Below are 9,922 nucleotides of genomic sequence, written 5' to 3'. Positions count from 1 at the left end.
TGATGTTTGTGACCTCTGGGAGAGGGATCAGAACTATCATTTTACTGCATTGGCTAAAGTCGACTCACTGGTCATGAGGCTGAGCTGGCATTTGTATGCAGCATTGCTGTAGTACCCATTCCTCGGGCTCCTCCTCTCGGCATTTGTTACTAATTTCACCCAGTCCACAGGAAAGACAAAGGGGGATACTTTCTCCCACTCCACCTATCCTTTCTCCGTTAGGCTAATTATAGCAGCTTTTGAGAATTTTTGATATCCATGGGATGCCCAAGCCAGTATGTTCTTATTGCTATGTTTCCACAATGTGTCCCAGGTCTTGTTCAGGGCTAAACAACATTTTTCCAAGAACACCACCCAGAGATCTGCCCTGAGGTTGGATAATTATGAATGGTAGGGTGTGTGGAAGAGTACAGGCAAGTACACAGGACAGTGGTTGCCCCCAGCTTTTTGGAATTTCACCCCTGAACAAATGCAGAATCCTAAAAACTAGGAAAATATTTGGAAAAGGTATGCTGTCACCCTGGCAATTCCAGAGAGACACAAATTACTGCAGTGTGCTGCGGCCTGGCCCACGCTTACTGAGCCCTTCTCAATGATGCTCAGTGCCCTCAAGGGGACGAGAAGGTCTCTGGGCCTCAAAACAGACCAACAGGCACCACAGCTGAACCAGAGAACCAACCTGTGCTGGTATCAGTTGTCCCTATACAGAAGAAGAAATACACAAAGAATTTGGATCACTTAGTGAGGGATAAAAATGAACCAGGGTTATCAGGAGAACAGGAGGAAGAGGCAGAACCAGAAATAGTCACCCAATCCCTATCTTGAGTGAGCTGCGAGATATGTGAAAGGATTTTGGCCACCGTCCAGGTGAGCACATTGTCACCTGGCTGCTCCAACACTGGGATAATGGGATTGGTAACTTGGAATTAGAGGGTAGGGAAGCCAAGCACCTGGGCTCCCTGCCTAGGGAAGGGGGCATTGACAAGGCAATTGGAAAGCAGACAGAAGCCCTCAGCCTCTGGAGGTGACCCCTGGCAGATGTGAGGGAAAGGTGCCCCTTCAAAGATGTTACATGTCACCCAGGTAAATGGACCACCATGCAGAGAGGTATGTACCTGAGGGAACTAGCTGTGCTGGCGGTGATGTATAATGATCTGAATAACAGGCAGTTACCCACAGATCCAGATGAAGTCCGATGCACACAATCCATGTGGCAGAAGGTTCTACAAAGTATACCGCCATCATATGCCAACTCATTGGCACTAATGTCCTGGAAGGAAGGTGAGAGACAAACAGTGGATCAATTGTCTGGCCAACTTCTGCAATACAAAGGAAGTCTCTCTTCTTCCCTACAGGCATGTGTCTCGGCCATAGAGGAACTGTCCCAGGAGTTCCAGCAGTTCAAAAAGGATATGTCCTACTCTCCACCTGTATGGGCCCATATCTCAGCTATTAGAAATAGGAATTCTTCTGCTCAAGAGAGAGAATACAGAAGGTACATACCATGGGCTACCCTGCGGTTTTACCTACGTGATCATGGAGAGGACATGAAGAAGTGGGATGCAAAACCCATTTTGATCCTAGCTGCATAGGTACGTGAGTTGCCAGTGAAAACCACCACAAAAGGGGATTCTTCCTGGAAAAATGCCACTCTAGTATCCAGTGGGAAATTCCCCAGACAGGGTAGAAGGGCTGATCTTACTTTTATGGGTATGTCAGTGATAAAAGAAAGACTAGGGAAGTTGTGGGCCTTCTCCGGAAGGAAGCAGGAAACTGGTCACAAGGGATATGGAGAAGGCTGAGGTTCTCAATGACTTCTTTGTCTCAGTCTTCACTGACAAGGGCTCTAGCTGCACTACCCAAGTTGCAGAAGTCGAAGGCAGGGACTGGGAGAAGGAAGATCCACACACTGTCAGGGAAGATCAGGTTCGTGACTATATAAAGAACCTGAAGGTGTACAAGTCCATGGGACCTGATGAGGTCCATCCACAGGTCCTGAGACAACTAGCAGATCAAGTTGCTAGGCCACTTTCCATCATATTTGAGAAGTCATGGCAGTCTGGTGAAGGGCCCACTGACTGGAAATGGGGAAACATTATCACTATTTTCAAAATGGGAAAAAAGGAAGACCTGGGCAACTACAGGCTTCTCAGTCTCACCTCTGTCCCTGGCAAGATCACGGAGCAGATTCTCCTGAAGGCTCTGCTATGGCACATGGAAAACGTGGAGGTGATTGGTGGCAACCAACATGGCTTCACCAAGGGAAAATCCTGCCTGACGAATCTGGTGGTCTTTTATGATGGAGTTACAGCATCAGCAGACAAGGGAAGAGCAACTGATATCATCTATCTGGACCTGTGCAAAGCCTTCGACGCTGTCCTACGTGACATCCAGATCTCCAAATTCGAAAGACATGGATTTGACGGATGGACCACTCGGTGCTAAGAAATTGGCTACAAGGTTCCACTCAAAGAGTTGCAGTTGCGCGATGTCTGAGCAGAGACCAGTGACAAGCAGTGTTCCTCAGGGGCTGGTACTGGGACTGGTGCTATTTAACATCTTTGTTGGCAACACGGACAGTGGCATCGAGTGCACCCTCAGCAAGTTTGCCAATGACACCACATTGTGTGGTGCAGTCGACACGCTGGAGGGAAGGGATGCCATCCAGAGGGACCTTGACAGGCTTGAGAGGTGGGCCCAGGACAATCTCATGAAGTTTAAGTGTAAGGTCCTGCGTCTGAGTCAAGGCAATCTCAAGCGCAGATACAGGCTGGGCAATATGTGGATTGAGAGCAATCCTGGGGAGAAGGACTTGGGCATGCTGGTGGATGATAAGATGAACACAAGCCAGCAATGTGCACTTGCAGCCCAGAAAGCCAACCATATCCTGAGCCATATCAAAAGATGTGTGGCCAGCAGGTTGAGGGAGGTGATTCTCCTCCTCTACTTCACCTTTGTGAGACCCCACCTAGAATACTGCATCCAGCTCTGGAGCTCTCAACACAAGAAAGATGTGGAGTTGTTGGAGCGAGTCCAGAGGAGGGCTACCAAGACAGTCAGAGGGTTGGAACATCTTTCTTACGAGGATAGGCTAAGAGACTTGGGCTTGTTCAGCATGGAGAAGAGAAGGCTCCAGTGAGACCTTATAGCAGCCTTCCAGTATCTAAAGGGAGTCTACAAGAAGGCTGAGGAGAGATTTTTTACCAGAGCCTGCAGTGACAGGATGAAGGGTAATGAGTTGGAAGCTGGGAGAGGGAAGGTTTAGACTCGGTACAAGGAAGATATTCACCCTGAGGGTGATGAGACACTGGAACAAGTTGCCTAAGGAAGCTGTGGATGCTCCATCCCTGGAAGTGTTCAAGCCCAGGTCGGATAGAGCCTTGAGTAACGTGGTCTAGTGGGAGATACCCTTGACATGGCAGGGGGGTTGGAACTAGATGATCTTTGAGGTCCCTTCCAGCCCAAACCATCCTATGATTCTGTGATTCTATGATCCTCTGGAAGGGACTTCTAAATCATTTGCACAAGAAGTGAGTGACTCTGATCAGGATTAGAGGGGCCCTGCCTCCAGCCAGGTGGAGGAAAGGGACAGCTGTGTTTATTGGACTGTGTGGATCTGATGGCCTGGCACGTCAGATTCACAGGAGTATAAGGCTCTACTAGACACTGGTGCACAATGTACCCTAATGCCATGAAGCTATAAAGGGGCAGAACCCATCTGTATTTCTGGAGTGACAGGGGATCCCAGCGGCTAACTGTACTGGAAGCTGAGGTGAGTCTAACTGGGAATGAATGGCATAAACACGCCATTGTGACAGGCCCACAGGCTCTGTGCATCCTTGGCATAGATTACCTCAGGAGAGGGTATTTCAAGGACCCAAGAGGGTACCAGTGGGCCTTTGGTATAGCTGCCTTGGAGATGGAGGAAGTTGAACAGTTGTCCACCTTGCCTGGTCTCTCAGAGGACCCTTCTGTGGTTGGGTTGCTGAAGGTTGAAGAACAGGTGTCAATCGCTACAACAATGGTGCATCATCAGCAATATTGCACCAACCGAGACTCTCTGATTCCCAACCATAAGCCGATTCGTCAACTGGAGAGTCAAGGGGTGATCGGCAAAACTCACTCACCCGTTAACAGCTCCATATGACCAGTTCAAAAATCTGATGGATAGTGGAGACTAACAGTAGACTATCATGGCCTGAATGAAGTCACACCGCTGCTGAGCACTGCCATGCCAGATATGCTAGACCTTCAATAGGAACTGGAGTCAAAGGCAGCCAAGTTGTATGCCGCAATTGACATCGCTAATGCATTTTTCTCAATCCCTTTGGCAGCAGAATGCAGGCCACAGTTTGCTTTCACCTGGATGAGCATGCAGTACACCTGGAATTGACTGCCCAGGGGTGGAAACACAGTCCCACCATTTGCCATGGACTGATTCAGACTACACTGGAAGAGGGTGAAGCTCCAGAATACCTGCGACACATTGATGACATCATCGTGTGGGGCAACACAGCAGTGGATGTTTTTGAGAAAGGCAGAAAATAGTTCAAATCCTTCTGAAGGCAGGTTTTGACATAAAACGAAGCAAGGTTAAGGGACCTGCACAGGAGATCCAGTTTTTAGGAATAAAATGGCAAGATGGGCATCACCAGATTCCAACAGATGTGAAAAAGAAGATAGTAGCCATGTCTCCACCAAGCAGTAAAAAGGATAACAAGCTTTCTTAGGTGTTGTGAGTTTTTGGAGGATGTATACCCCAGACTACAGTCTGAGTGTAAGCCCTATCAAGTGACATGGAAGAAGAATGATTTCAGATGGGGTCCTGAACAACGACAAGCCTTTGAACAAATTAAATGGGAGATTGTTCATGCAGTAGCCCTTGGGCCAGTCCAGACAGGACGAGATGTTAGAAATGTGCTCTACACTGCAGCCAGGGAAAATGACCCTACCTGGACTCCCTGGCGAAATGTTAGGAATGTGCTCTACACTGCAGCCAGGGGAAATGACCCTACCTGGACTCCCTGGCAGAAAGCGTCCAGGGAGACTCAAGGCTGACCCCTAGGGTTTTGGACTCAGGGATACAGAGGATCCGAGGCCTGCTATATTCCAACTGAAGAACAGATGTTCGCAGCATATGAAGGAGTTCGAGCTGCCTCACAGGTGGTTGGTACTGAAGCACAGGTCCTTTTAGCACCCTGACTGCCAGTGCTGGGATGGATGTTCAAAGGGAGAGTCTCCTCAACACACCATGCAACTGATGCCACATGGAGTAAGTGGGTCTCACTGATAACACAAGGGGCTGGAACAGGGAGCCCCAGCCACCCAGGAATTTTGGAAGTGATCACAAACTGGCCAGGAGGCAAAGATTTTGGAATGTCGGAGGAGAAGTGACACGTGTTGAGGAGACCCAACCATATGACAAACTACCAGACAATGAGAAGTAATATGTCCTGTTTACCAATGAGTCCTGCAGTATTGTTGGAAAACATCGGAGGTGGAAGGCTGCTGTGTGGACTCCCACATGATGAGTCACTGAAGGTGCTGAAGGAAAAGGTGAATTGAGTCAGTTTGCAGAGGCGAAAGCAACCCAACTGGCTTTAGATACTGCTGAGCGAGAAAGGTGGCTAGTGCTTTATCTCTGTACCGAGATGGTGGTGACAAATGCTCCGTGGGGGTGGTTACAGCAGTTGAAGCAGAGGAACAGGCAGCGCAGAGGTAAACCCATCTGGGCTGCTGAATTATGGCAAGATATTGCTGCTTGGGTAGAGAACCTGGTTGTAAAAGCATGTCACGTGGATGCCTGTGTACCCAAGAGTAGGGCCACTGAAGAACATCAAAACAACCAGCAGGTAGATCAGGCTGCTAAGATTGAAGTGCCTCAGGTGTATTTGGACTGGTAGCATAAGGATGAATTATTCATAGCCCAGTGGGCCCATGACAGCTCAGGCCATCAAGGAAGTGATGCAACATACAGATGGGCTTGTGACCAAGGAGTGGACTTGACCATGCACACTATCACACAGTTGATCCACAAGTGTGAAATACATGCTGCAATCAAGCAAGCCAAGTGTTTGAAGCTCCTGTGGTATGGAGGGCGATGGCTGAAATACAAATATGGGGAGGCCTGGCAGATTGACTATATAGTCTCACAAACTCTCCAAGGAAAGTGCCATATGTGCTTACAATGGTGTAAGCACAAGCAATCACCAGATGGCTGGAAACATATGCCATGCCCATGCCACTGCCCAGAGCACTATCCTAGGCCTTGGAAAGCAGATTTTATGGTGACACGGAACCCCAGAAAGGATTAAGTCAGACAATGGGACTCATTTCCAAAACAACCCATAGACACCTGGGCCAAAAAGCATGGCATTGAGTGGGTAGATCACATCCTCTATCATGTACCAGCCTCCGTGAAGACTGAACGATACAAATGTCTGCTAAAAACAACACTGAGAGCAACGGGGGGGTGGGACTTTCAAACACTGGGACACACATTTAGCAGAAGCCACCTGATTAGTAACACAGAGGATACACCAAATGAGCTGGCCCTGCCCAATCAAACCTCCTACGTACTGTAGATGGGGATAAAGTCCTGGTAGTGCACATGAATCACAGAATCACACAGAATAACAGAAAGGTCGGAGTTGGAAGGGACCTCTGGAGAACATCTGGTCCAACTCCCCCACCAAAGCAGGTTAGCCTAAAGCAGGTCACACAGGAACGCATCCAGATTGGTTTTGAATATCTCCAGAGAAGGAGACTCTACAGCCTCCCTGGGCAACCTGTTCCAGGGCTCTGCCACCCTCAGAGTAGAGAAGTTCCTCCTCATGTTCAAGTCTAACTTCCTGTGTTCCAGCTTGTGCCCGTTGCCCCTTGTCCTGTCTCTGGGCACCACTGAGAAAAGTCTGACCCCACCCTCTTGACACCTGCCCTTTAGATATTTATGTGCTGATAAGATCCCCTCTCAGTCTTTTCTCCTCCATGCTAAGGAGCCCCAGGTCTCTCAGCCTTTCCTTGTAGGAAAGATGCTCCAGCCCCCTTATCATCTTAGTAGCCCTCCGCTGGACTCTCTTCAGTAGTTCCCTGTCCCTCTTGAACTGGGAGGTCCAGAACCGGAGAGAGTACTCCAGATGTGGCCTTACCAGGGCACAGTAGAGTGGGAGGATGACCTCCCTTGACCTGCTGGCCACATTCTTCTTAATGCAACCCAGGTTGCTGTTGGCCTTCCTGGCCACAAGGGCACATGGCTGGCTCGTGATCATCCTGTTATCCACCAAAACTCCCAGGTCCCTCTCTGCAGAGCTACTCTCAAGCAGGTTGACGGCCAACCTGTATGAAGAACATAAGTAAGACAGTTCGAGTTAGTCCTGCTGCAGGCAAAGGCAAAATCATCTGTGAGATTGCTTTTGCTCAAGGAGTTGGGTGCACTTAGTAAGTGATGCGGAAGGATGGGGAAGTTCAAAGCATAACACAAGGGGATTTAATTTTGGATGAGAATAGCCAATGAATTATATTTTATGAGGTTGATTGCTAAATAACCTTGCCATTTTGTGTTGCTGCTACCACAGTCGCTGTATGTCGTATCACTGGTGTTACAGTGAGAATCAATCAAATCTATGAAGGCTGGACTTTGATGAAACAGAGTGAGAGTCAGCAGTGATGGAACTTGAACTGGCTTCAGTAACTGGTACCCAGCAACTTCCTCAAGATCATCTTTAACCTGCAGGCTGTGAGCGAGGGCCATGTGAAATATACAAGCTGTGGGGTCTGGATGCAGCATGCAGCAATCCAACACTACCTCTGACAGATGCAATCCCAAAGTATAGGATCTGGGCATGACATAGATGGTAGAATAAGGGGTGGATACTGTCCTGGGTTTGGCTAGGACAGGACTAATTTTCACAAGATGCTGGTAGCAGGCACAGCCGGGACAGCCAAATGGAACTAGCCAAGGGATATTCTTACCGTACTGATGTCATGCTCAGTATATAAAGGCGAGCATGCACAGGAAGATGTGCAGTGTGGGAAGGCGGATGGCGCAGGTGGTGAGCCATTGCATTGTGTGTTACTCTCTGTATATATTATCTCATTCGTATTGTTGTTGTCACTGTTGATTCTTCTTTCCTTGTGTTCCATTAAACTGTTCTTAACACATGAGGTTTTACCTTTTTCTCACAATTCTTTTCCCCACCCCACTGACGGGGGACAGGGGCATGAAAGAGCAGCCATGTGGTACTCTTTTGACGGCTGGGCCTAAACCACAGCAGTCATGGATTTTCTGAGTGGTTTTATTTCATTGGGTGGCATTATTGGTATCATTTGGTATCATTAAAAGTGTTTACTCACTCTTTTATAATAGTACCTGTTAACTACCATCAATAACTTTTCACCAAAGGAAATGTATTTTTAGATAGTGTGATGAATGAACTCATCTTGAGTGAGGCCTGAATGACAACTTGTAATTTGAGGGGGACTTAGCAACGATTTCCATATTATAATGATTCTTAGAGTTGTGTAGTTATTCCATATAAATTGGATTTGACTCTTCTCCAAAATTTCTCTATGCCTGATACAGTTTTGTTGTCTTAAAACAGAAAAAGCCAAATGGTAATACCTTCATCATGTTAAAGTTTTTCTGCTTTTGTCAGACCTCCAAGAATTAGATAAGGATTAGAACTTCCAGCATTTTCCGAAACTTCTGTCTTTTGAGACCTCCAATAAAATATTGTTCATTGTTTTCTGTCTTAAGTCCATGTGGCTTTGTTGTTCTAGGCTAATAGAAAAACAAGGCTACCTTCAAGAGATTTTGTTTACCCACATTTCTCCAGCGTGTTTCCTTTTCACTACATTCCAGACAGAAAGAAATATTTGGAGAAGAAATGTGGGGTGTGAGAACTCTGAGAAGACAGAATGGCAGGAAAACAGAAAGAATCAAATGGAGAAGTGAAAGATCAAAAATCTGCAACACCTGAAAAATGAATATGTACTGGGGAGAGTTGATCTCAAGCCAGATCATTGGATTTCTAATTTCCTTATGATAGTTGAGTCACTATCAGCATTTGGAAGCCTTTGGCTGTGCTGGTATCAAGCAGGATCAGACTATGGTTTTCCTGCTAAGGCATTGGTATTGAATTTATTTAACAGAATAAGCATGGGATATGGACAAAAAGACTGCAATCTCCCAAGTGGTTAATTTATAGTTCTGTCTGACCTGCCTATCCGTCCTTGGGTAATTTGGAATTAGGAGTTTCTTTTCTTGTATTGCCTTTCTTGCAATCCCAAAGAAAAGCTATTAGCTTGTGCTTGTTAACTTGGAACCCATATTGTTTAGCTGGACATATGCTTTGTTATTTTCCCTTTAACTGTTTTCTTGATCATCTGTCAGACTTTTCTGAATTTGTGAAACACATCGTATCTCAAAAGCTGCAAAAACATAACCAAGGAGCCTCAACTGACACTAAATCTTCATTTCCTTATTTCACACTTCAGTGTGAAAAGTGACCCAAAAAAATACCTGTACCATGTCCTTATTATGTACATACGTAGAGAGTTTTGCAAGCTTTCCGAAAGAGTAAGAAACCTCTCTGGCTGTCACAGCAACTTGTAAATTCTGGCTTATCATTTAATGCAAAGAAATACAGATCATAATGTTCCTGTTCATGTTTCATTGAAAATACTGCGTTTTAACTACACAGTAATTTTCATTGGTCTCAGGAGGATCTCTAGCTAGAATCATGTGAGAAGCTGGCTGGCAGGTGATCTTTCAGTCCCATAGAATTATACTCAGCTGGCAGTAGTTAGGAGAACCCCAAAAAGGTATTGAGACAATCTGCATTGTGAGGGATCATGAGGATGAAAGGCAAGAAAGAGAACCTCTCCTATTGAGCACCATATTGGAAGTATCTTCATTGCCTGA

At 46.6% G+C, this 9,922-nt stretch overlaps 1 pseudogene; it reads left to right on the top strand.

Annotated features, from left to right (window-relative positions):
• Positions 1 to 1,097: 1,097 nt before the first annotated feature.
• Positions 1,098 to 4,147, top strand: LOC147413291 (uncharacterized; annotated as a pseudogene).
• The last annotated feature ends 5,775 nt before the right edge of the window (positions 4,148 to 9,922 follow it).

The sequence above is a fragment of the Leptosomus discolor genome, chromosome Z (assembly GCF_034619465.1).
Source record: "Leptosomus discolor isolate bLepDis1 chromosome Z, bLepDis1.hap2, whole genome shotgun sequence".
NCBI lineage: Eukaryota > Metazoa > Chordata > Aves > Leptosomiformes > Leptosomidae > Leptosomus > Leptosomus discolor.
The sequence above is the reverse complement of the archived record's forward strand: the minus strand, read 5'-3'. Positions and strand labels throughout refer to the sequence as shown.